The following is a 19,800-nucleotide window of genomic DNA, read 5'->3' as shown; positions in this document are numbered from 1 at the left end:
GAGGGCTCCTCGGGCAGGGACTAGCCGGTGGTCCACTGTGGTCACTGTCTCTGTTGGTGAGGAGCCTCTGCTGCTGTCCTAAGGGATGTCTGTAGCTTTCGGAAATGGAGGGGCCAGAGCTGCTGTCGCCTGTAGGCTGTGTGGGGATGACAGTGGCCGCCCTTGTCCCAAGGGCCCAGTATGTGTGTCCTGAGTGCTGGCTTGGAAAGGACAGGGGCTTTGTCCAGTCTCGTGCTGAGGCTCCTGGAAACATGGAGACTCCTGCCCTCTGTATCCGGGGCCATCCTGGGACAGGGGGAGCCGTCCTCTGGGTGAGCTTGGAGGGCAGAGCTGGGCCACTGTGTGGATGCACCAGTAAGACCTGTGCCGACCCAACTCAGGCTGGCCTCACTCCAGAGTCTAGCTGTGTCCAGCCAGGGACCTTGCTTTCCTGGGGAATGCCTCAGAGGCTTGGGAGTGGGGGCCTGAGCTGGGTGGGCTCTGGGACCCTCACTTCAGCCCATGGAGCCCTTCATAGTTTGGGGTTCTGCATGAGAATGCTCTGTTCCACTGCCAAGAAACAGGTTGAGAGCCCCTGCAAGTGACCAGTGATCCCCAGCTGCCCCGGGTGGGGGCCTTGGAGTCACCGGGAGCCTGGGCCCTGCCTCCTGAGGTGCTGGGGCGACAGCCTGCACAGGGTCCTGGACTCCACACTTCCCAAGGGCACTGCAGTGACCGTTGTCCCTGCAGCTTGGGTTAGGCAGCAGCCAGGACTCCTTCACTGGGCTTCTTTTTTGGTTTATGTAAGTTGGGTTTTGCAGAAGATTTAGTTTGCACTCAGGGCTCTGTGGCTAAAACCTGTTTGAAAGCCACTGGCTTAAATGGTCTCCAAGGGCCATCCCGGCTCTGGGATTTCCTCCTCCAGGGCTGCAGAGATGGGACACCAAAGGGCAGTGTCTCCTCCTTAAATCCCCAAGCGCTGCCGTGAGCTCCTGGCTGTGTCTACACATCGGTTCTGCATCCAGCTGCCCCTGTTTCATGGCTGAGGTGGGGTCCCCAGGCCCATGTTTCTTCTCGGTGACTCAGAGTCACCAAAGCAGACACCGTGTTGAATCAATCTTGGTGCTCTGTCAAGGGCACGTGAAGGAGACATCACACGTACTGAGTTCATTTCTGTGTTAAAGGTGGTGATGTCTGCTCGTGGGGATGGGCACAGTTGAACTGGCCCTGGGGCTTTGAGCGTGTGAGAAGAGGGCAATTCTGAAAGTCTCACCTTTCTAGAAAATCATACTGGGGACTGCATAGTATCACGGTGAGCTGGACATTCCGCAGAGTGCTGGCCTCGGGGCAAGCCCACCTGGGCTGGACTCCCAGCTCTGTCGAGTGTTGGGTTTGGGCCTCGGGCACGCTGCTCTGCTATTTCTCTGTCTTAGCGTTTCCATCTGTAAAACGGGATCGCAGATGTGGCTGCTTCACGAGCTGTGGCAAAGGTTCCATGAGGTCGAATGCAGTGACACACCAGCACACTGCCTCTGTTACAGGAAGCCCTGGCTTAACGTCAAATGCAGTTGTTCTGGATATTAATCCAGTGTCAAGGCAAGCAGAAAGGCAGGACAGAGCCCCACGACCCAGTGCAGACAGCAGAGGAATGATCAGAGCAGCCACCTTCTGCGGAACGAGATGGGCCTGTTAGAAGAACCCAGGAGTAGGTGTGAAGGTGGTGAAGATTCTGCTGAACCTGCAGTTGGCTCTGCGTCAGTTTCCAGGAAGCTGTAGCCTGAGGCTTCGGTAGAGTAGGGCGGGTGCTTGGGTCCTGCTGGCACAGCCAGATTTTGCAAGTTATTGAGACACACCCTCCGGGCACGCTTCTGACCAGACCTGCCTAGATGCCTGGAAGGAACTGCGGGCGCAGGAGCCATCCTCAGCCAGGCAGGAGGCAGCTTCTGGGCTATTCTGGGGAGCTGGGGTTAAAAGCTGCCTTGGGGTCACACAGGCTGGGATCGAGTGCTGGTTTTGCCTTTTGCTGGTGGGAGGATCTAGGCAAAGCAGGTGACATTGATGAGCTTTAAGACTCGTTTGTCAAACATGGGTCACAGTAAGGCTACCTGCAGAGCCGCAGGGGAGGTTCTGGGCTTGGCCTGGGCACCTGCCAGACCCGCCCCCACCGCTGCCTGTTGTTCTGTGGGTCGAGGCCCTGCCTCGGGTTTTTTTTTTTTTTTTTTTTTTTTTTTAAGACAGAGTCTCATTCTGTCACCCAGGCTGGAATGCAGTGGCGTGATCTTGGCTCACTTTAAGCTCTGCCTCCCGGGTTCACGCCATTCTCCTGCCTCAGACTCCCAAGTAGCTGGGACTACAGGTGCCCACCACCATGCCTGGCTAATTGTTTAGTTTTTCAGTAGAGACGGGTTTCATCGTGTTAGCCAGGATGGTCTCGATCTCCTTGTGATCCGCCCGCCTCAGCCTCCCAAAGTGCTGGGATTGCAGGTGTGAGCCACCGTGCCCGGCCCCCATAGTGCTGGGATTGCAGGCGTGAGCCACCGCACCTGGCCCCCAAAGTACTGGGATTACAGGCCTGAGCCACCACGCTCGGCCCCTAAAGTGCTGGGATTGCAGGCGTGAGCCACCACGCCTGGCCCCTCAAGTGCTGGGATTATAGGCCTGAGCCACCGCGCTCAGCCCCCATAGTGCTGGGATTGCAGGCGTGAGCCACCGTGCCCAGCCTCCCAAAGTGCTGGGATTACAGGCCTGAGCCACCGCGCCGGGCCCCGGGGTTTTAATGTTTGTCATGCAGTCGCTTTTTTGTGCTGTGTCAAATCTTTGTAATTTCTAGTGTGTTCTGCTGTAAAGATTCAGGAAAGAGCTTTATTTTATCTTTAAAAAATTAGGATCCTAAAACAAGTAGTGCTTCGTTGATATTCTAACTGAGCAGGAAAAGCTGTTTTCCCAAAAGCAGACGTATGTGAAGAGTCCCTTACCACAGGAAAGCACTAGAAATCCGTGTTCAGGACTGGGTTTGCATCCTGGCTCTACTGTTTCCCAGTGGTGAGATCTCGGGTGAGTTGTCTAACCGCTCTGAGACTCAGTTTCCCCATCTGTAAAATGACAATAATAGTACCCACCGCATTTGTGTGTGTGTGTGTGTGTGTGTGTGTGTGTGACACCGTGAGAATTAATCCAAGAAAAATGCCTATGAGTGGCCGACAGCAAACATGCCATAGTTTACCTACTTTATTACCAAAGAATGAAAGTAACGTGCAGTTTTCAAAAGGAAATGCCTCTTGAATGTAGGAGGCTGTTTTCCTACCCCGACTTGTTCTTCCCGGGAACGGTACAGGTCTCACACTGCAGCTGGTGCCTGGCAGGCTTCTGGGCGAAACAGTAGGTCACAGATAGGTTCCGAATCCTGTGTTTTGGGTGAGCCATTTTTTCCTGTCGTGGAATTCGATTGGAGCCAGAGTGGCTGCCAGGAACGAGAGGTTTTTATTGACCACAAGTTTTTAATGGTCTGGAGGAGGTGTTTTCCTAGCCCCAGAGTTTCCTGGCTGTTAGCTGTGCTCACGTTGGAAAATTGGACCTGTCTCTCTTAATGAAGTCCAGCAGGATCAGCGATGCCTTCAACTGCCCCAAGCATCTTTTTCTTTTTCTTTTTCTTTAACAGCGTGAGGAGGAAGTTCGGTGAGTTGGCCTCAGAGTCCCAGCCACCTTTTGTCTCATTGCACATGGAAGAGAATTTCTGTTTCTTTTGAAGTAAAAGTGATTTATCTCTGCTTTCCAGCAGGCTCCACGTAACACCACCTCCCATCTCAGCCACTTGGCTGCTCTAGAAGGCTCTAAAAACGAGGGGCTGGCACTGTTGAGACATATTCCTCCAGCAGCCCCAATCTTCCCCTGGAAGGACGACTTTCGCTCATTCAAAGCCAGTCTGTTCTGTGCTTAGATTGGTACCAAACAGGGATTTACTAACTCTCTAAGAGAGTTCATTTAAACAGGGACTGGGGTTTTTCCTGGGGTGTGTGTGGCTCCACAGAGGCCCCCTTTGTCCAAAGTGATGCACCCTTGAGGGACACGGGGAGAGAGAGACCCTCAGGGCCAAGACACATGTGTCTCCCGCAGTGCAAGGCCAGTGCTAACGGCTGGTGCTGTGCCCGCCGCCTCCCTGGGTATAGACGCGGGGCCTTAGTGTGTGGCCTTGGCCATGTCAGCAGACCCCTACGCCTGTAGACCAGCCCCTCACTGCCTCCCAGTCCCTGAGTCTGGTTCTAGCGGGTCAGCCTTGCCGTGCAGGGCAAGTGGGACACTGCCGTCCCTCACAGAACCACACATGAAGGAAGTGATGGGCATGGAGGGCGTGCTGCTGGCAGGTTCCCCCAGCCTTGGACTTCCTTCCCTGCTGGTGACTTGGAGCCCCGTGTCCTCATCTGTAAAATGGGGCAATAGGGCCAACGCTGTTGGATTTCGGGTTGGTGAGATCAAATCTGTGTTAGATGCGAGTGCCTCCAAGGGCCACGGGGAACCACCCTGTCCTGGGTCTTTGGCAGTGAGAGCTGCTCTCTGGTCCACTGTCAGTGGTCATCTGCCCGTGACAATGGGCCAGAGGTGGCCCGCCGTCCACAGTGGCACTGTCCTGAGCTGTCCCTTTTCTCAGCTTTTCTGGACTCCCCTTATGAATTAGGTGCTGTGAGTCCTGCCGTAAAGATGAGGCCCCTGAGCCCTCAGGAGGATGGAGCCACTGAGAAGCCCGGGGGGAAAGAAGTGGCTTAGGGTCCCGCCAGCCCCAGCTAGGGCGAGTGCTCCAGGGCGCCTCCTGCTGGTGCCTGCACCTGCCATCACAGCAGACCCTCAGCAAGGTGTGGGTTCGCAGGCCCCTGTCCTCCTCCCCCAGCAGCGTCCCCCTGTGGAGCTGGCAGGAGACCCCCCGGCATGGGCTCTGTCTCCTAGGATGGGGTGGGATGGCCAAACTCCTCTCATGCTGCCTGTTCCCAGGGCAAGTACGCGGGAGCTGCCTGGGACATCGTCCTGCAAAGTTCTCATCCCAAGTCTTGTCCCTTCTGGATGTGCCAGTGCCCTGGGGCCAGCACTGGTGTGGGAGGAGGACTCAGGGCATTGCTGCCCAACCCCATCCTTGGCCATCCCACCCCATCCTAGGAGACAGAGCCCATGCCAGGGGGGTCTCCTGCCAGCTCCACAGGGGGACGCTGCTGGGGGAGGAGGACAGGGGCCTGCGAACCCACACCTTGCTGAGGGTCTGCTGTGATGGCAGGTGCAGGCACCAGCAGGAGGCGCCCTGGAACGCTCGCCCTAGCAGGAGACTGGACTCAGGCTGGCCTGACAGCACCGTGGGCCCCTGCCTGGCATTCTGTTCTCATAGCCCTCCCTGCACCGGCCCTGAGGACCCTGGAGTCCCCTGGCCTATGGGGTCTGTGAAACTCTGGAACCTTCCAGGAAGAGCCAGCGTAAGCTGTTAGCAAGGGCAGAGGGCCCAAGAGTGTCCCTCCTGTGTGTGACAGGTGACCTGGACCTGCCAAGCCCCTGTCCCAGCACCTTCCCCAGCCTGGGATGGGCAGCATGAGGCTGCCTGGCTGCTGATCTGGAGGGCTCCATGCTCCCCTCTAGAGTCTCACCTCATCTGTGGGACCTGAGACGGCCAAGTGATCCATGTCGGGGAGGCTGGGAGGCGGGACTGAGAGGGGGCCTGGGGTGCCTCTGCCTTGAGGCCTGCCATGAAAGGCCCCTCCCCCGGTGAGCTATGACCAGGAGCGGGCGGTGGAGGGGATGAGAACTGCCCTGGGGGACGGCCGGCCAGCGAGTTCTGGGCCAGGAGCCAAATGTGCTTTTCAGCTGTTGAAGGTTTCAAGGGGCAACAAGGCCAAACAGACTATAAACTCCAGCTCTCCCTGCAAAACCCCTGGGTGCTGGCGGGAAAGTGATGGCGTCGGCTCCAAGCTCGAACGGTTCCTCCGTCTGTCTGCCTTCATTTCAGCCTTTGAAAAACACCAAGCGGTTTACCTAATCCCTGATTCCCTTTTTCCAGGGGCCTGGCTTTTCCACAGACATGTTCTTTCTGGAATTTTGCTCTCCCGGGGACAGGAGTGGGGCCTGTGCTGAGGGGGCCTTTCTCAGCCATCCACGGAGGTACCCTGGGATTGCTGTGAGCGGGAACGTCCCCCAGGGCGTCAGGCCCTTCAGTGTCAGGGCCTCGAAGGGGAGAGCAAGGGCTTTGTTAGAGGCCCAGGTCCACGTTTGCTGTAACTTCCCAGACCGGGGCCCTTGGAGCCCCTGGACCTTTCCAGAACTACCTTGCTGCTCGCGGGCTCCCTGGGCTGCCTGTGGGATGCAGCAGGTAGGACTCAGGCTAGGGTCTAGGGCGGCTCCAGAGCCCGCAGCCCGTCACTGGGCAGCCGGGGAAGCCCCCGGGGAGGAAAGCGCAGCCCTGAAGGGGAGCCGACTTCCAGGCGCTGAGCTGTGTGCGGCTGGCGGCTCCCGGGACACGAGGGGACTCTGCTGAGGACCTTTCCTCCTGGTGGGGGAAGGGCTGTGGGGCTGGGAAAGCCCACCTCGCCGGAACTTTCCTGGGCCCTGCTGCTCAGCCTCCACTTGATGAGCCGTGTTCCCCTGTGAGAGGAGTGGGGAGATGTCCGGGAAGAGAGGGCTTTCCCCGCCTTGGAAGCCGCCCGGAGGGGCGTGTTTGCGGGGCTGGCTGGGCCAACTCTGACTTGGGACATGAGATGGATGTGATGTGTGCACCTGGGTAGGGCAGGGCACTCGACCACCTCGGGCAGCCCCAGGCACCCTGCTGTGTCGTCTCTGCGCCTCCATCCTCACTGGCCAGGCAGCGTAGATGGGCCAGGTGTCCCTCTGCCAGGGCTTCCCCGGGGGCAGTGTGTGCCTGTCCCTCCCGAGTCCTGGCCCAAGCCCCTGCTGCTGCCTGCCCAGTGCGCCTGCCATTGCGGCTCACTGCAACTCCCTGGGGGGCTCTGGTGCACCTGCACTGACACAGGGCACTGTCACCCGTCTAGGTCCTCGGTCCAAGACCTGCATCTACCCAGCCCTGCTGTCTCCTTAGCATCCACTGGTACTTTCTGTAGGAGCCACTTCCACTGTCTCAGGCCACCTGTGTGGCAGCCCAGACCCCACCCTGGCAGTGATGAGGCAGCCCCTGGCAGTGGAACACCAGAGGGTGAAGGGCAGAGGCCGCTTGTCATGTCTTCAGCTCTGCCCACTTTGCGGAGACCTCCTCTTGCTCCTGGAAAGGACAGGGACATTGCACTCTGCATGATCTCCTGGGACCGCTGCAAGCAATTGTCACAGCCTGGTGGCAAAACAGCAGAGATTTATGCTCTCCCAGCTCTGAGGCCAGAATTCCAAGATCGAGGTGTGGACGGGGCCATGCTCCCTCTGAAGGCTCTAGCGGGGGGCCCTGCCCGCCACTTCCAGCCCCAGGTGGCTCCAGGCACTCCTTGGCTTGTGGCCGTGTTGCCGCAGCCTCTGCCTCCATCTTCACACGGCCTCTCTCTTCCCCCTGTGTCTCTCCTCTACGTGGCCCACAAGGATACTTGTTGGATTTAGGGCCCGCCCTAATCTAGGATATTCTCATTTCCAGATCCTTCCTTCCATCTGCAGTGATCTTATTTCTGGACAAGGTCACCTGTGGATCTAGATTCAGGGAGTTCCGACCTGGACGCGTCCCTCGGGGTTACGAAAAGGGGTTTTTCTCTCTTAAATTCCCACAGAGCACGTGTGCTTAAAAGTGAGCCTCTGGGCATGCATATGAGCTTCTCGCAGAGGCTTCGGGGTGGGCTGCTGAGCTGTGCCTGACTGAGGGGGGGCAGGTGGGCCACTTGGCAGTTGGCCAAGCCCTGCAGGCATCTCCCTGGTGCAGTAGGCAGCTGCCTGGCTGACTGGAACCAGTGTGTAGTTTGGTATTGGGGTGCAGTTTGGTATTGGGGTACATTTTCATTTGCAGTTCTGGTCTAGGGAGGCCTGAGCAGTAAGTGAGTGAGGCCTGGACTCCTCCCTGCTGCAGGTGGCTGGTGACCCGCCTGGCAGGTGCCAGTGACCCTGCTGGTGATCTGTGTGGCACCCAACAGGGAGGGCTCCAGAGACCCCACAGAGTTGGGCAGGGCCTGCCTCTTCCCATGTGCTGTGGGGTCTGGCCCCTCCTGCTGCCTGGCCCGAGATTTGGGCTTCAGGTTTGTTCCATGGAAAATGTGAGCCACAGACCCATCTCCCAGCCCAGACGGGAATGATGTCATCCCGGGAGCCGGCCTTATCCAAGGCTATCTTGCTGGGCCGATGGTGGATGTTCTGATCCACAGTTCCCAGAAGACGGCACCGAGGGGCTCTGGGAAGGGACGCATGATGCTGGAGGGTCTCTGGAGGGGGGTGCCCAGGGCGCGCAGGGCCGCGGTGGAGGGGAAGCAAAGGGGCAGGGCGTCCCCTGTGGGAGGGCCCAGTGGCTGGGGGAGCCGCCCACCTGAGCGGAGGAGCTGGCATCAAGCGGCCGAAGGGCGAGGGGGCCCACGAATGTGATGTCCTTCTTCAGCACCGTGGCCAAGGGGCATCTGAGGGAGCCACAGTCAAGCCCCAGCCCTCCACCCATCCTTCCCACGGTTTTGAGCCAGCCTGAACCTCAGTTTCCTCAGCTGGAAAGTGGGGATGTCAGGCTTGTGGTGCGGATGAAAGGAGGCAAAGCCGGTGCGGCCAGCCCTGTGGTCACTCAGCGAGGTGGCAGGTGCGCCACTGTGTGCTGGCAGGCTCTCCTGCCGGCGCCTGGGACGGTGGCTGTTATGATGATGAGGATTGTGGTTATGGCGATTGTGCGGTATTTTCATAGCATCGCCGTCAGCGCCATTAACCCTATCTCACTGAAAGGGGTGTGAAGCTCAGCGGGCAGGTGGGGGAGCCAGGACCCAAGCCTGCTCCCCATCAAGGCGCCCTGTTTGTTGGGTGCAGTGGTGAGGTAGGGGCCCCGTTTTTTGGATGCAGTGGTGGGGGAGGGGCCCCATTTGTTGGCTGCAGTGGTGGGAGAGGGGCCCCATTTGTTGGGTGCAGTGGTGAGGGGGGCCTCATTTGTTGGGGGGCAGTGGTGAGGGGGGCCTCGTTTGTTGGGGGGCATTGGTGAGGGGGGCCTTGTTTGTTGGGTGCAGTGGTGGGGGGCCCATTTGTTGGGTGCAGTGGTTGGGGAGAGGGGCCCTGTTAGTTGGGTGCGGTGGTGAGGGAGGGGCCCTGTTTGTTGGGTACAGTGGTAGGGAAGAGGGGCCCTGTTAGTTGGGTGCGGTGGTGAGGGAGGGGCCCCGTTTGTTGGCTGCAGTGGTGGGGGAGAGGGGCCCTGTTAGTTGGGTGCAGTGGTGAGGGTTGGGCCCCGTTTTTTGGGTGTAGTGGTGGGGGAGGGGCCCTGTTTGTTGGGTGCAGTGGTGGGGGAGGGGACCACTTGGTGGGGCAGCCACACGGGAGGCCGGGAAGGGAGCTCCCATAGCTGGCCTCCGCCTTCCACGGCCGTGTGCCTCTGGGCATGAATTGCTCGGTCGGCCCTTTGGTGCCTCGAAGAAGCCCCTGTGGGCCTGTGGAGTCAGCTTGGAGGCCGGGTTGGCTCCATTTCCTGTCTAGGGGAGGCCGCCTGGCTCTTCCTCAGACCCGAGCAGACGGTCCCTGTGGCCAGGCCGGTGACACCCCACTTGCAGAGCCTGGGTGCTGTCCTGTAGACCGTGTGGCTGGGGTGTGGGGCTGTGTCAGGCCCTGGACTCCTGGGCCTGTCTGTGAGTGCCCAAGAGAACGTGAACCCCCTTTACCCTGGCCCCCTTCCTGTCCCCCTCCTGTCTGTTCCCGCTCCTTCCCCCTCTTTCCTGTCCCCCTCCTTCCTTCCCCCTCCTTTCTGTCCCCGCTCCTTCCCCCTCTTTCCTGTCTCCCTCCTTCCTTCCCCCTCCTTTCTGCCCTCCTTCCTGCCCCCCTCCTTCCTGTCCCCTTCCTTCCTGCCCCCTTCCTCCTATTCCCCTTCTTCCTTCCTCCCTCTTTCCTGTCCCCCCTCCTTCCTCCCTCCCTTCTTCCTATCTCCCTTCCTTTCTTCTCTCTCCTTCCTGTCCCTCCTCTTTCCTGTCCCCCTCCTTCCTGCCCCTCTTCTTCCTGTCCCCCCTTCCTGCCCCCTTCTTCCTGTCCGCCTTCTTCCTTCCTCCCTCTTTCCTGCCCCCCTTCCTTCCTGCCTCCCTTCTTCCTGTCACCCCTCCTTTCTGTCCCCCCTTCTTCCTTCCTCCCCCCTCCTTCCTGACTCTCTTCTTCCTGTTCCCCTCGTTCCTTCCCCTTCTTCCTGTCCCCCCTCCTTCCTGTCCCCTTCCTTCTTGCCCCTTCTTCCTGTCCCCCCTCCTTCCTTCTTCCTTCCTTCCTGTCTCTATTTATTCCTGTCCCTGTTCCTTCCTTCCCTCCTCCTTCCTGTCCCCCCTCCTTCCTCCCTCCCTTCTTCCTATCTCCCTTCCTTTCTTCTCTCTCCTTCCTGTCCCTCCTCCTTCCTGTCCCCCTCCTTCGTAACACCCCTTCCTGTCCCCCCTTCTTTCTGCCTCACTTCTTCCTGTTTCCCCTCCTCCCCTCCCCCTTCCTTCCTGTTCCCCCTCATTCCTTCCCTCTTCCTTCTGCCCTCCTCCATCCTGCCCCGCTCTTTTCTGCTTCCCTTTCTTCTTGCCCTCATCTTTCCTGCCCCTCTCTAGCCCCAGACCCTGGTTCTTCTCATGTTCAGCCCTGAGTTGCTGCTTTTTGTTCACATGGCCCCATCCTGTCCTCTGCTGGGGTTTCCTTGACCGTGGGGACCAGGTCTCCCCTGGACACCTTTGTCCAGGTGCTCCCAGCCCACACCCATCCTGGCTGTGCCTGCAAGCCCGTCCTCCAGAAGGGCCTGTGGGTGACCAGGCTGCAGCCGGGGACTCCCAGCGCTTTTAGAGCTCTGGACTCTCCAGACAAGGCATGATTCCCGCTGCGCCCCGCGGCCTCTCTCCAGAGCCCTGACTGCCTGCCGTCCATGCCTGTGGGAGGCTGTGTGTTTGGAAATATTTTTTGGAGCTGAGAAGTGCAGGTTTTCCTGCGAGCTAGCCACGTGGCCTCACCCTGCCTCTCTCATGTCCGATAGTGAGTTTTGCCCTAGAGGCAGTCTGAGCCATGCCTTGGGATGTCTGAGCGGGATGTCTGAGCCCCACCCCACTGGCTTCATGCTGTCAGGGAGCCTGGGTCACAGGCCCATTTACTCACCGCAGGGTGGGATGGCGGGGAGAGTGTGGAGCAGCCTGGCTCCTAACATAACCCCAGAGCACTCCTCCCTCCCGGCCTGCAGCCACAGCAGGGCTGTGTGTGCTCCACAGGGATGTGCGGGTGCTCCTGATGGTGGGTGATTTGCAGAGACACGCGGGAGTCGCATCTGTCACTGTCCCCATCACAGGCGAAGCCATCTTACTCTATTGGTTGACAGAATGAAGACTCAGAAGATCTTTCAAGCTGGGACTATGCTCTGGAACTGAGGAAATGAAATTTGATCAGGATAAACATGAGCTTCTGCACTTGGTTTCAAAACAATCAATTGTACAAGCACAGGGCCAGGAGAAGTGGCAGTGTTTTATATGAAAGTGTTTTATATGAAAAAGACTTAGGGGTTTGTGGGTGTCAACCCCATTAATGAACATCAGTGTGGTGTGGCGGCCACAGGAATGCACGGTCACAGGTGGTGTTAGGGACGGAAGGCAGAGTGATCTCAGGTCTGGAAACTGTGCTGAATGGAAGCTGAATAGAAAGAACTGGGGTCTGAACCAGGGACAGAGAAGGTTGGTGGAGTGGAGAGTGGGTCGGTGGCCCGAGTGTGGGGTCTTGTCCAGAGGAGAGGGGATGAGACCATAACAGACTGAGGCCAGTGAAAGGATGTGAACCTTTGTAACAGCCACCTTCTCCTCCAGGCCCAGCTCTGAACAACCTCATTCATGACCCTCTCCTTGACCTTCCAGGCAAAGTCTGTTGCTCCTGTGCTGCCTCCCAAGGCTTCTCCCTTGAGACTTAGAGTCAGAGACACAGATTTATTCATCTTTATGTCCCTAAGACTTACCAGAGAGATGCCAAAAATACTGATTGAATGAAGAAAAGGATGAACAATCAGAGCTGGCTGCCTTTCTGCAGGCCTTCATGCTGCAGAGGAGTATTCGGGAAGGGCTGGTGTGCCTTTCTCAGGGATCAGGACTGTTGATGGTGGTGGTGGTGGTGACAGAGGAGGTGGTGGTAGTGATGACGGCAATAATGATGCTGATGGTGGTGATATTAATGGTGAGTATGATGATGATGATAACAGTGCTGTGGTGGTAATGGTCATGATGATGGTAGTGATGATGATGGTGAAGTTGATGGTGGTGGTGAAGGTGATGGTGAAGTTGATGGTGGTGAATTTGCTGATGATGGTGATGGTGGTTGTGGAGAGGTGGTGATGATGGTGGTGAATTTTGATGGTGATGATGAGGGTGTTGGTGGTGATGATAATGGTAGTGGTGGTGGGGATGCTGCTGATGGTGATGCTGGTGATGGTGGTGATGGAGGTAGTGGTGGTTGTGATGATCTGGTAGTGTGATGGTTCTATGGTTTTGGTGGTGGTGGTGGTGGAGGTGATGCTGGTGGTGGTGATAGTGAAGGGGATGGTTGTAGTGATGACGGTGATGGTGGTGGTAGAGGTGATGGTGATGTTGGTGATCCTGGTGGAGGTGGTGATACTGGTGGTGGTGATAGTGAAGGGGATGGTTGTAGTGATGATGGTGATGGTGGTGGTGGTGATGGCGATGTTGGTGATCCTGGTAGAGGTGGTGATGCTGGTGGTGATACTGGTGATGGAGGTGATGGTCGTGGTGGTGGTGATGCTGGTAGTGTGGTGGTTCTATGGTTTGGTGGTGGTGGTGATGCTGGTGAAGGTGGTGGTGGAAGTGATGGTGGTGGTGGTGGTGGTGATGTTGGTGAAGGTGGTGGTGGAGGTGATGGTGGTGGTGGTGATGCTTGTGGAGGTGGTGGTGAAGGTGGTGGTGGTGATGGTGGTGGTGGAAGTGATGCTGGTGATGGTCGTGGAGGAGGTAATGGTGGTGATGGTGGTGATGCTGGTGATGTGATGCTGGTGAAGGTGGTGATGGAGGTGATAGTGGTGATGAAGGTGATTGTGGTGGTGTGATGCTGGTGGTGGTGGAGGTGATGGTGGTGAAGGTGATGATGCTGGTGAAGGTAGTGGTGGAGGTGATGGTGGTGGTGATAGTGATTCTGGTGAAGGTGGTGGTGGAGGTGATGGTAGTGGTGGTGGTGATGCTGGTGGAGGTGGTGGTGGAGGTGATGCTGGTGGTGTCATGGTGATGGTGGTGATGCTGGTGAAGGTGGTGGTGGAGGTGATGGTGGTTATGCTGGTGACGGTGGTGGAGGTGATGGTGGTAGTGGTGGTGATGCTGGTGGAGGTGGTGATGGAGGTGATTGTGATGGTGTGATGATGGTGAAGGTGGTGGAGGTGATGATGGTGGTGGTGATGGTGATGATGGTAAAGATGGTAGTGGAGGTGAAGGTGGTAGTGGAGGTGGTGGTGGTGGTGGTGATGCTGGTGGAGGTGGTGATGGAGGTGATTGTGATGGTGTGATGGTGGTGTGATGATGGTGAAGGTGGTGGAGGTGATGGTGGCGGTGATGGTGATGATGATGGAAGTGGTGGTGGAGGTGATGGTGGTGGTGATGGTGATGATGATGGAAGTGGTGGTGGAGGTGATGGTGGTGGTGGTGGTGGTGGTGATGGTGATGGTAGTGGTGAAGGTGATGGTGATGCTGGTGGTGGTGATGGTGGTGGTAATGATGTTAGTAGTGTGTTGGTTCTATGGTTTTGGTGCTGGTAGCGCTGCTGGTGGTGGTCGTGATGCTAGTAGTGTGCTGGTTCTGTGGTTTTGGTGCTGGTGGTGGCCGTGGAGGCTGTGCTGGTGGATGCTGATTGCTCTGGACAGTGTTCTGGTGCAATCCCGTTTAGTCCTCTGCTTCGTGAGGTAGATCTTATTATCCTGTTTTATCAACAAATGGAGACCTGGAGTAATTAGTCATATGCTGACATCCTCACAGATGACAAGGGAGGGATCCAGTGCCCCGGCCTCCTGTGGTCAATGCCTTCCCTGTGCCATTCTTCTCTGGGCAGTCCTGCCAAGGGTCAGGTGGCTTCCTTCTGGGGAGCCTGGACCGAGTGAATGTCCCCTGTGCCCAGCGATGCCCCGTGTGCCATAAAACAGTGTCTGCAGGCCCACTGCTCCAAAAGTCCGGATGTGGAGAAGGAAGGAGCTGCTTAAGTATGCACTGCCCAAGCCACAAGTGCAGGCCTTTGTGAGGTTGCCACCCTTTGGATGGCGAGTCTTTGAGGAGGTGGACCTGCCCCCCAGCCCCTGCCACTGGTGCTACTGTTTTATCCCTTGGTCTTGAGGCCCCCCTTTCCCAGTTTGCTGAGCTGACCCTTTAGTCCCTGTGGGTGTGCATGAGGCTGTGACCTGATCATGCCCCTTCTCTGCACACATGTGTCCTGCCCCCATGATGGAGACACAGATATGTCATTTTGCAGCCTCGCACCCAGAGCTGTTGTGAGTAGACTTGACCCTATGCGTCTTGGGCGGGTGGCTGCAGGTGAGAATTGGACTGGGACAGGAGGCGGCGAGCGAGGACATGGTGGGGACAGCAGAAAGTAATTTCCGACGACATGAAAATATTTCTCTAACACTCTCGTTAATAGTGTGAAACTCGTTCTCACAGGTGCTGTGAAAACCATGGAAAAAATTATTTAGACCTCACTGGCTTGGGGGCATTTTGTTTTTCCATTTTGTATGACTCACGCATGAAAAATATCAAAGCGAGATTGTAAATGTGACTGGTTGGGGCCCAGGGCAGCTGGAATGGGGGAATCTGGTGGTCTCCTACGTGTGCAGTGCTATGGACATCAAGGAAGTGGCTCGTGGAGAAGGGGCACCGGTGGCGTCCGGCCAGGCTGCTCTGGCTGTGTCTGTCAGAATCTGCCAGGCCCAGCGGGAGGGAAGCCTTGTGCATGAGACTGCTAATGACGGTACCATACTTGCAGGGAATGCAGTCATGTTCTTAGCTCCTGTTTCAGAGCCCAGGGCCAGACTCCACCCTCCCAGGAGCCTCTGGGGCCAGCGTTGTTCCATCCCCAGCTTCAGAAGGGGAAAGCGTGGTTTAACGTGGTTTGTGAACACGCCTGAGATCACTCAGCCAGTAAGGGGCAAGGTTCAGTTGTGGGCCCAGGTGAACCCAGCTCCAGGCCCTGGCACCGCCTGTGGCTCTCCCTGCCTCTGTCCCTTCCAGTCGGCGTGTTAACTCAGCTGGGCTGCATTTTGTATGGCAGGTTGGACAATGTGCCCGCCTGCCAGGACAGGGGAGGTGTGTGGCAGGGCCTGGCAGTGGCACAGCAGTCTCTCCTGGACAACATGCTTGCCGCCCGCTTCTCCCACAGCCTCGAATGAGAAGGGTTTGTCTTAAATAATTTGTGTCTCTGTTTACCAGCACGAAGCGCTCTGGCTAAAATCAGGTGATAAAATCTGCAGGACAAGCAGAGTGCTCAGCTGGGATTCCTATGGAACCTGTTTCGGTTGGATGAGGAGGGGGTCTGGGTGCCAGGCAGTGGCGGGGGGCTGGCTCACCCCAGGGATGGGGGATTGGGTTGAAAGGAGTTGAAAGGAGGACTGCACGATTAAATGGCAGAGGAGGCACTGAGCATGCGATTAGAGGGAACAGCATCATGAGAAAGCAGGCCGGGCTGGGGGCCCCGGCCATGGGAGCCTATAATTTGGTGAGCCCCGTGTTTCCCATCTCCATGGCCCCAGGCTTATGAGGCTCTCCAATGAAAACTTTGCAATTTCCTCAACTCACAGCAGAAACGCAGCCTGGATACAGTCTCATTAGTAGAAAAGGCAGAATTGATTCTCTCAGCAAAATGCTCCCGTCTCTGCCAGAGCCAAGGACAACACGCTCCCGCCGCGGCCGCCGACCCGTCTTCCGTCGAACGCGGCCGCCAGTTGTGCCGTGGGCAGAGGCTCCACAGCGGAGCGGAATGGCCGTAATGACCCTGGCCTGGTGGCGGAAACTTCCAGGGCACTTTAGTGACCCGGCAGGGGGCAGAAACCAGGAATGTAAAGGGAGACACAGTGGTCAGTTATCAGAGCGAGGGATGGCGTGAAAACGGCTGCCACCTGCTTCTTTGGGCAGCCACAGGGCCAGCTGTGTGGGGCAGCTGGTGCTGGGTCCTGGCTTTGAAAGTTAAATGGAGTGGTTCAGGGGCTCAGCCCGGGAAGCCAAGACATGGAACAGGAGAAGCCTGAATCCACCAGGTGAATTGGCCAGGTGCCTGCCCCTGCTCCTAGGGCTGTGTGGGTGACGGGACAAGGTTGTGGGAACTGGGAGCCTATGGCCGTTCCGTGTGTAGGATGTGTGATTTGGCACGATGGCCTTGACTCCAAGGTGGGCAGCTCTGGGGTGGGGACTATGGGGGCTGAAGGCGGAGACTCAGGAGCCCCAGTCAGCCCTCTTCCCATGTGCCCTGCGAGAGTGGCACTGCCTCTCAGACCCTCCATTGCTGCATCTGTGAAATGGGGATGAGAGAGTGGAAAGGAGGCCTTGCCTTCCTCCTGGAGTGGCTGAAAGAATGGGAGTAGGGCCAGACCTGTAGGAAAAGTCCCTTTTGCTGAGGCGTGAGGTAGGGCTGGGAATTGGGTCAGTGTGAAACACTAGGGTCTTTCCCAACGCAGGCCGGGTACAGGCGGTGCATGCTGAGGATATCCGACATGTCAACACCGCCTGTCATGTTGGAGCGGGGAAGTGGGGTGGCTTAGGACAAGCAGCCTCAAGGACCTGTGGGCTGTTGTTAAGGGAGAGGACTGAGTCCCAGGCACCTCGGGGCCATCGCCAGTGCTGTGCCAGGACCCATGTGTGTCACACACACGCATGCCTGTTCACATACGTGCACAAGGCATGCCATACCATATACATATGCATAAAAGTGCGTGCATGTACCCATGTCACACTTGCACACGTATGTATACTGTGCACAAGACATACGCATGTATGTCATGCACACACACAACACACACATGAATGCAAAACACGTGTGCACAGTACACATATGGCCTCATGTGTGCAAGTGCACACCTGCACCCACACGGTACCGGATGCATGCACACACACACGTGTGCACACAGTCACACAACACACCAAGCAACCCCAGGTCCTGGTGCTTGGCCTGCAAGCCGGCCATGGGCCTACAAGTATGGGGTTGCTGGATGGGCTTCCCTGCGTCTGGTGGGTGTTTGGCCCTGCAGGAGGGCTGGAAAACAGCATGAAGAGGACAGTAGCAAGTGAGACACAGCACCTCACATGCTCATCTCATGGCCTGGGCAGGACAGGGGCAAGGCAGTGTATCATGCTCCATATCCCAGGTGGCGATCGGCCTCTGCCTTTCCAGGGCAAGGGGGCGGCTCAGGAAGGAGGCAGCTGCCATCATTGGTAGGAGGATGGAGGATGGAGGATGGGGAGAAAGGAGCAATGAAGGGTGGAGAAGGGGCGTGTCTGAGGAAGGTCGGGAGTGACATCTACTGCCCTGCTCAGGGATGGGGCGTGTGCCATGACACCCGGCAGTTGGATGTGACATCAGAGGAGAGCCATGGGCCACTGCTGGGCAGGGCATCAGGTTGGCTCCGGGTGCTTGTGTGCCAGAGGCTCTGATGGCACCTGGGAGGGGGACTGTGGGGACCATGGGCCTTTCTGAGGTCGTGGTCAAGCTGCTTGCAGGTTCTTGGGGTCATAGCCCACCTGTCTGAGAGGGCAGCTGCAGCTAAGAAATCCCTGGGGTGCCTCAGTGCCTCAGGAAGGGTCAGGGCATGACCCACGGGACAATTCTGACCCAGCGTCTTAGAGGCCCAGGGTTGGGTCCTGGAAGGCTACAGGCTGAGGTCTCTCTGGGATTTCTTTGGCTGCGCATGTGCATTGTGACCCAGTCCCAAGCTCCAGTTTCCTGTCCCTGTCCCCTGAAAAACCATGAGCACACCCAAGCCCAAGCAGGGGCTGCCCACCAGCCCCGGGCCCTTTTTCCAGGTCGCCAGCACCTCCCACTAGCCAGTGCCGGGCAAGGCTTCGCCAGGAGAGGTAGCTTCGTTGTCCGATTTTCCTGGTCTGTAGTTGGGAGCTTGGTTTCGCATCACAGGAGGCATTGTGAAAGTGCTCTCAGCATGCAACATGAAGTTACGATCCTAGTTTTGTATTTGAAAGACGGTGTGTGCCAGATTCTAGCGGCCAGGGTGGCGTGCCCTCTCCAGCACAGTGGGCAGTGGCTGCCGGAAGCCCTGGGTTGAGAAGGATTCTGAGGGCACTGGGGCAGATCTCTGCCTAGGGCTTTCTTGAGCTGCAGGCAGAGCTGTGTGTCTGGTCCACACAGCCTAGAGGGGGTCAGGGGAGGCTGGGATTTCCTGCGATGAAATGGGGAGACGGTGGCTTCCAGGGGCTGGTTGCCTGGCTGGTAGGTGGCTGGGCTGGACGTCTCCACATGCCAGTCTGGCTTCCAGAGAGGAGCTGACTCTGAGTGAACGTTCCAGAAGGAGGAGCGCAGGCTCAGGAACTGCCCGGGTACCACTGACAGAAGGAGGGGCGTTCCCGCATCCACGGCTGCCTTTGAGGTCTGTGAGGGGCGGCTCCAGTCCTGGCTGCATCTTAGAATCTCATGAGCATTTATGGCTCCTGAATCCCAGGACTCCCCAGACACACTCCATGGAGTCTCTGGGGGTCCCAGGGTTCCGCGGGTGTCACCTGCTGGGTAGGACACAGTGTGTGGCTGCGTGTGAGTGTCAGGGAAGAAGCTTCTCTCCACCCTGGACCCATCACATCTTTCACCAGGACAGTGATGGACACGGGTCTCAGGGATGCAGGAGGACTTCAGTGTGGCCCCCACGGTCCCCATCCAGGGCCCCCCATGGTACCCCTCAAGGGTCCCCTCAACTATCCCCATCCAGAGCTGTCAGGTGTCCCCCCCCATGGCACCCCTATCCAGGGCTGCCCAGGCTCCCCCATAGTACCCCATCTGGGACCACCCTGTAACCTCCCCATAGTACCCATACAGGGTTGCCCAGGACCCCCCATGACCCCATTAGGGCTGTTCAGTGCCTCTCGTCACCCCATGGCACCCGATGACTGTGTTTGGATCCCATCACTATCTCATCTCTGCTCTGAGCAGTGGACTAGCCACCAACCCACAGCCCCGAGGGCAGAGCTGGAAGTCCCATGCACCGGGGCCTCTGGACTTGCAAGAATCAGGTGGCCCCAGGGGCAGCCCAGGGCAGAGGCAGGTATCTCACCGGAGTCCTGCAGAGTGGGTTACAGCCTTTGCGTCAGCTTCAGCTCCTCCTCCTCCCAGTCCTTGTGGGGGTCTGCTGGGGGGCAGATGTTGGGGTGCAGACATCACGGAGCCCTTTTCTCAGCCCTGCCTGGGAGGTGGCACAGAAGCAGTGAAAGCTCGTGCAGCCGTGGGGCTGGCCTGTGGGAGTCTGCTGGGCTTCAGGGCAGGCATGTGCTCCGTGTTGGAGCCTGGAGCAGATCCTTCACCACGGCCCCATCTGCCTGGGGACCTGCAGAGAAGCTCCTGCTCGTCGACAGCCTTGCTGGGCACCCAGGTGTTCAGGGCCCTCTCCCTCACCTGCATGTGTAGGGAAGAAGCAGTGGGTGGGCTGGAAAGAGCCCTGGGCCGGGACCCAGATCTAGAGCGACCCTGCTTCTGCAGCACTCTGAGCCCAAGCCTTAGCACCTGCGCCTCGGTTTC

General features: G+C 57.9%; 1 protein-coding gene across 2 annotated transcripts in view; it reads left to right on the top strand.

Annotated features, from left to right (window-relative positions):
* The window catches only part of COL5A1 (collagen type V alpha 1 chain), a 210,584-nt gene that overhangs the window by 60,899 nt on the left and 129,885 nt on the right, over positions 1-19,800 (top strand). The window lies entirely within an intron of this gene.

Source organism: Macaca mulatta, chromosome 15 (genome assembly GCF_049350105.2).
Source record: "Macaca mulatta isolate MMU2019108-1 chromosome 15, T2T-MMU8v2.0, whole genome shotgun sequence".
Taxonomy (NCBI): domain Eukaryota; kingdom Metazoa; phylum Chordata; class Mammalia; order Primates; family Cercopithecidae; genus Macaca; species Macaca mulatta.
Note: the sequence above shows the minus strand (reverse complement) of the source record. Positions and strands in the feature narration are given on the sequence as shown.